This window comes from Episyrphus balteatus, chromosome 3, assembly GCF_945859705.1.
Source record: "Episyrphus balteatus chromosome 3, idEpiBalt1.1, whole genome shotgun sequence".
In the NCBI taxonomy this organism is placed as follows: domain Eukaryota; kingdom Metazoa; phylum Arthropoda; class Insecta; order Diptera; family Syrphidae; genus Episyrphus; species Episyrphus balteatus.
In genome coordinates, this window is record NC_079136.1 from 78,784,824 (window position 1) to 78,792,584 (window position 7,761).

Below are 7,761 nucleotides of genomic sequence, written 5' to 3' on the forward strand. Positions count from 1 at the left end.
CAATCGAAAACGATATTAATGTACCTAGTTGAAAAAGTTTTTGAAAAATTATTGTTCAAATAAAACCAACTGTACCTAGTCTTTAAATGTGTTTTAACAAAAAAGTCAGATATAAAGGTAAACTTGTCAATTGAGCCTAAATGACATGATTATTTAATTTTTTTTTTTTTAGTTAACCTTATGTACTTTAATAAACTGCACATTGTTAATAAATGCATTAACAAGTATATGAGAGGTAAGACATAATCTGCTATTGCTTTTTTTCGTGATTTTAAAAAATTGTTTTAAAATGAATTTTTTTTGAGAGGCGCCACTTGCAATCTTGCCCAGGGGCGCCGGTAGTACTTAAGCCGGCACTGCTTCAACGAGTACCTAAATAGATTTTTTTTTCTAGATCTCTCATTAAAACATACAGCGTAGAATTTAATAATATAACTTGAACTAATATCTGTCCGGTCCGACGGCAAATAAACAACTCTTATTATCAATACGTTTGAAAGAAATCTGATTTGTAAAGCCTTCAGTATATTCTGGTTGAAAATTCGATTAGCAACGCTCAAAATTAAATACCGTGAAACCCTAATCGTAATCCACATTTATTCAACAAAAAAAAAAAGAGAAAAATCCACCTGCATTATTATCCTGGTAATTCTTGAATCAGCTTATAAACAAACCACCCCCAAAGATTAGACATGGATATCAATTGGCTTGGAACAAATTAATGTCAAACATATTGAAATTCATTCCGAATTACATGCCTCGTATTCGTAATATTACATTTTAGTAGCTAGCTACTACCCTTGTACACAAAATTACGTTGACAATATTAAGTACACATAAGGGTCAACATAAAAGCGGATCTAGGCATCCTAATATCAACCACTTCTTGTGGAAGGGTGAGTTAATTTGTTTTCCAATCGCAATTTTATTTATTCATTTACTTTTATTTCACAACCCCTGCACAAACAGCATCACTAGAAAAGAGCTGTGAACACGTGTTTGCTTTGTAATAAAATTGCTAGTTTACGATTTATGACCGTGAATTCACTTATTACTGGCGCTATGTCACTTCAAAGATCACAGACATTCCTCGGCTGGCGACAAACGGTTACACTCGTTTGTACTTTTGATTTTCAATATAAAGCCACTTAAACAAAATGAAATAACATTTTTTTGAAGCATTATAAAATGCTTATCATTTTGTTTTTTTTTGCTTTTTAATATTAATTTATGTATGTGTTTTGTATAAAGGATAAAACCTATACAATGCAAATCGAGAAAAAGGATACAGAAGGACGGTATATTTAAATGTACTTATTTGACTTCCGTCATTTTTCGGTACATTTTGAATTCATTAGTTGCAATAAGCCTATCATTGTCCTGCATCCACAAACGGATATCTGCCATGGTAACCTGGACATCCATGTCCAAATGTCCATCCACAGTATGTAGACATTGGTCAGATTGTCCAATGGTTTTTCTCCTACTTCTCATTTATATGTCCTCTTTTGCGAAACCGAAAGAACTTAATCCAATTTAGTCGGATTAAAAATTGATACATTTTAATTGTGTTGTTTGTTTAATGAACCGGGGTCAGACAGAAAAAATACATAAACCATCAAATGAATTCATCATACTCCTACACAATTTGCAAAACATACTGGCGTATATAAATTTAATTGGACAAAAGGTTTTAATTATTTATTTTGAGTAGATTTACATCTATATGTGTACATTGTACACTGTACAATGTATATCTACATACATGTTACAATGTAACATTGTTACATGTATGTTTGCAATATATCATTTTTGTCAAACGAACTGTTTAACGTTGTAAACGTTTTGTTTACGGAAATGGAAAAACTAAAATAGTGGTTTTCAGTATAAAAAAATGGTTTTCTTCATACCTTTCCTCTTCTTCGAAATCAAGTTATATATACTTTTTTTGAACAAAATTATGGGTGTTTCATTAGACAGAAAAATTAATTTTAAAATATACCGCATGCAATTATTGAAATTATTTTTTTTTGTTTTTAGCAGGCACAGTTAGTTAAACATTAAAAGACTGTGATGATCGAAAAACGCATTTTCATAGGAATGAACGATTCTTATTGCATTAAAATAATCTTGTCTCTATTTGGGACTATTTGGAAAATATTAATGATAACACTGTGCTACAAAATAAAAAAAAAAATACACCCGAGAAATTATGTAGTGTAGGCTGTTCGTATGGTCGAATAATGCATAAAAATATTTTTGTTATATTTTTGGAACCCTCCATTTTTTTTTTATTTACAAAAAACCATTTTTACAGACTTTACCATGTAATCTACCAATATCTCAATCATTTTTTTAACAATTCTCAACATGTTATATGTTTTTGGAAAGAGGATTTCCAGACCTTTTGAATGGTGTATAGAAATCTAATTTTTTATATAACAATGAATTGAATATGCATTTTAAATATACATGCTATGCTTATTTGTGAATAAAAATGTATGTTTTTTTAATTTTTTGGCATTAAACGTGTAAAAAGCGATTTTTGAAAAAGTCTGAAAAAAATGATTTTTTTAGCAAGCTAAATCTCTAAAATTATAACAACTAAAAATGTGAAAAATGCTCACTTGATAGCTACACTTATTAAATTTGAGCCTGTAAAGTTTTAAATTTTTTAAACGAATGGTTTGGCTGGAATTTAAAATTGATCGAACAAGGTCCAAGAAACCCCGTGTTATTCCCATAAGAAACTTCAACCGCTTGGCGGCACGGGTTAGAATTAAGTTAGAGATTTGAAACTTGGGGAATATTTTTTTTAGTTAATTTCCAACCATATAAGATCCTAGGAGCATAGAAATTCTTATTATTTTAAAATAACAAACCCTATTGTGCACCTTGCAATTCACATCATGAAAAGCCACATTTTCTATTTACGAAAAAGTAGCATAGATTCCTCAGTTTTGTGCCTAAATGTATATTCTTTCAGAATATAACTTTACTTTATTATTTTGTTTGTTTTATTTTGCAAAAAAAATTGGGTAAAGTTGAAAATATTGAGAAAAAAATCACTTTTTCAAGATTTATGGGATAAAAACCTACACTTAATTTGTATAAACAATAGACTTCTATACACTATTCAAAAGGTCTGGAAATCCTCTTTCCAAAAACATATTACATGTTGAGAATTGTTAAAAAAATGATTGAGATATTGGTAGATTACATCGTAAAGTCTGTATGGTTTTTTGTAAATAAAAAAAAAATGGAGGGTTCCAAAAATATAACAAAAATATTTGTATGCATTATTCGACCACACGAACAGCCTACACTATGTAATTCATCGGTTGTATTTTCAGTGTCGCACCGTGTAATTGGTACTCATTGTGACTTGAAATTTGATGCATTGTAAAATTTAGTTTTAAGGCATTTGATATTAAGGCTATACATATTTTATTTAGAGTCATTTTTTCTATTTTGAATCAACTCTGAGTTATGTAGTTCATTCTTTAAATTAATTTACTTCAAACTACTTCTAAAAATTTTGTCCATAAAAGGATGGATGCAGAAATGCCTTAAAACTGGCAAAAAGTTTGCTTTTTGGGATTAGAAACAAGGATCAAAAGAGTCTATAAAATAATAGGGTGGAAGTGGAAGGGTATTATTTCGCGAAATAGTAGGAGGGGGGGAAAATTACAACTATAGTGAAAAAATTATTTGTGGAATATATCTAATAATATGACACATGTTTTGAAGGTATTTTTTTGATGCTGAATCTAACGACATAAAAATAAAGTCAATACGATTACTCTAAGAAAAGTTATTGTCAATTAAAAACAAGAGTGCTTGTTTTTTTCTTCAACAGGTAAAATAGAGCCGAAATCCATGTGGGAAACATAATACACTTATGAAATTCGGGATGAAGGTTTTAGATAAAGCAGGGACAAGGGATCCATAAAGTTCTTAAAAATATTTTTGGTGGAAGGGTGTTTTTTGAGGGGTTGAGTTATGTGTGAGAAAGGTTTCATAACAACTGAAATAAATTTTGTTAGTTTTTTAAACCTGGTGAAAAAATTTCATTTGTTATAGGACGAACAATTTAAGGAGACCACAAAATTATCTTGAGTGAAAGGATGTTGTTTTAAGAAATGATGAAGTGCAGAATTAGTACGACGAAAACTGGGACAAAAATGACATTAGATTCAGCTTAAAAAAATACCTTAAAAACATGTGTCATATATGATTAGGTTTCTCAAACACCCTTTCAACCCATTTTTTTTTTAAGACTCTTTTGATAATTGGTTCTTATCCCAAAAGCAAACTTTTTGTCAAGTTTCATGAGGGTAACCTTTTTCTTTTTTTTATTTTTGTACTATTTTACCTGTAGGTACTACCTACCAATAGTTGAGTTAACATGTTCATTTGAGCTAGAAATATGAGTTGTAAACATTTTTTTTCTAAAATTCAGGTGTTATTTATTTTGTCTTATTTCTATAAAAATCTATATTTGCAAGTTCTTATAAAGATTGCAATTTCTTGAATCATATAAGCAAGGACGTGTAAATTTGTTTTAATTTTAAAGGAAACCAAGTAGGTATGTACTGATATTTTGTATGTTAAACATAACAAGTTACTTAACATTTTTCAAAAACAAAAAAAAAAAGGATTAAAATCTGGAGCATTCCTCTTTGTACCTACCCCTACAGATTTTCTAATTGATGGGAATTTCTTGAAAACAAAATACCTACGTAGAACAAAATGAAAGGAATTTGTGTAAAATTCAGCTCAAATGAGGTAATTATTTTAACCCTCGTCATTGCGAACAATTTCATTTACTTAACTAACAAAAGGGTTGGTTGATGGCACAGGCCATTTTCATAAGAATTGAGATGTATAAATTCGAGGTAGAGTTAATGTCAAGCTCAAGATGCTTAACACATCATGATCATAATGTTGTTAAGCACAAATTAAGAAAACTATTAGATGGCATATAGAAAATAGAAGATGTTGTGCCTACGTTGAAGTGGAACATTTATTGATTTATTCATTCATTTATTTACTCACCTGTTGTTATACATACATATATGGTAATTTATTAATTGTTATTTATTTGATTACTTGTTGTCTCTGTAAAATGTGCAATTTAGTTTTAATGAAAAAATATTATAAAATTCAGCTACAATAAAATATATACAATTTATTGAAGAAGAAATAATATAAAGAATTGTTTTAGGTAAATGAATTTAGACAGTGCGAGGCATATTTTTTACATGGGGAGTGAATTAAGAGAAGGCCTTATTTCAGTTTTTCATGTTTTACATTTTTTCAATGAAATTGAAAACTACACATGTTGCCTTCAATGGAAACTGCTAAAACGCCATATATTTCTTATTTACAAAATGGAAAATGAACCTTGAAAAACTGATTTTCATACAAGCCGGACATAATTTTCTCACAATTTTTTGCGATTTCTGAATAATTGTAATATGACCAAAATGGTAAAGCTAGTTTTCTCAAAAAGTCTCTAACGATTTTGATTTTAAAAATACGTTGACTTTCGCTATGTCCTGTTGGAATAAAATAAAATGCAGGACTGCGGTCTCACGTACTTTCTGTTATCGTAAAAGTAACTCTAATGTTAAAGCTTTTCATTGAACAAAATAAAGGAAAATATGATATTTTTAAGTATAAAAAAAAATAAAATCTGTTTTTATAATTAATTAAACATCATTTTAAATGATCTTTTACACGAAACCAAGTCATTTGATTTCTTGCATAAAAATGAATTTTAGAAAAAAATTTCGAAAATTTTAAATTTTAAAAAATTAATTTTTTATAGGTATACCTATGTATAAATTTTTTTTAACATTTTTCAAAAAATAAAAAAATGGTTTGTCATTTTTAAGAAAATTTTATAAAAACATAAAAACGAAGTTTCGATAAAATTGATTTTTCAAAAAAAAAATTAACTTTTCTATTTCCGTTATATGACAGGTACCGTCAGTTTTGGTCCTAAAAAAACTTTCAATTTGTCCTCTAGGGAATCACCCGAAACTGTTGACTACCAAGTTTGAAGAAAATCGCTCCATTAGTTTATGCTGCAGCTAAAAGTACTTACAGACGGACAGACAGATAGAACTGCCGGACCCACTTTTTTGGCACTCTCCATCATCGTAATGTAAAATTGTTATCTCGAGTTCGATTTTTTTTTTCGGAATTCTTAACTTGCCCTATAGTTACGGTGACCATATTTCTGGAAGTGGAACCCGGGACAGATAAAAAATTCGTTGGATCGTTTTGAAAATATTGATTTTTCAAAAAAATTAAATTTTTTTAAATGAGTTTTCATAATTTTTCTTTATTTTGATATCAAGATTTCCTAAAGTATTTTATGGGAGCGTTTTTGTTGAAATCATTTAAGTCGTTTACGAAGTCAGAAATCAAGAAAATGGTTTTATAATAATGTCTGTTAATAACTTCTAAAAAAATATATTTTTTTAATCAAAATCGGGAGAGCTGTTTTTTAACATATTAATTTTATTTTAAATGATTTTGAAATTTTATGATCTTTAACACAACTTTTAACATGTTCTTTATTCGAAAACATTTTACCTAGTGTAGCAACTGACAAACAGAAGCTGGAACTTCATAATTGACGAACATTAAAAAAAAACTAAAGCCTACTCTAGATGCTAAACGAAAACTCTCATACAAAACCAGCACAAAATGTTGCTTTTCGTTGCACAGTACGCAGCTTACGTAACGAAATTCTTACCTGTGCTAGAATATATGTGTCACTCCCATTTATTTGTCCAGGCAATTCTTCTTGCAGCGAAAGTTTTTTGACTTTGGAGACTTAAAACAATTTTCGTTTTGCTTCAGCTGCGTACTATGCTTAATGCTTTATCCGAAAAATTAGAAAAATTTTAATTTGCAGCCACTGTTTTCTTGTTTTCCGTACAAAGTATTTAAAATATTGAATACAAAAATCAGAGAATGTCCAAATACGGGACAATCACGGGACAAATAACAAAATACGGGACGCTTATACGTCCCGGGTTTCTTAAATAAAAACCAGGGACAAGCTGGAGAAATACGGGACAGTCCCGGGTAAACCGGGACGGATGGTCACCGTACCTATAGTACACATCGGAAATAAAAACTTTGTTTGAATTGTTACTAAGGGTACATGCCAAAGTACCTTCATCTTGATTTCTGACTGTGGTAATTGACGTGTTTTTTTTTTCAACGTAGTTGTCTTTTGTACAAAATTGCTTCGCTTACCTTAGTTTTGAAATTAGGGAAAAATTTAAAAAAAAAACTTTCAATTTTTTTTTGAAAACGGACCCATGAGTTTTTTTTAAGTTTTGTTTTTATGTGTCGATTAATATAAAAAAATTATAAATTTAAGAATACGGCTTCAATTTATTATTTTTTTTCTAAGAATTCTTTATTATACAAGATATTAAATGCAATGCTGTCCTTGAAGATCTAACATACTTATAAAGATACGTGTTTTATAAAATGAATTAAAAAATATATATGAATGTTTACATAAAAAGCATGACATTTTAAGCAACTTTTACCAGAATACCATATAAGGTTTTTTTCTCAGTCTAATAGAAACAAAGTTGGTTTAAGAACGAAAAGTAGTAGTTAGTTTTTACTTTGCCTATGTAGAATAAGGTTCACTGTATTTATTATTTATTTATTTATTAATAAATAATTAAATGAAGAAAAAATTTAAATTAATCAAATAAATGCAAT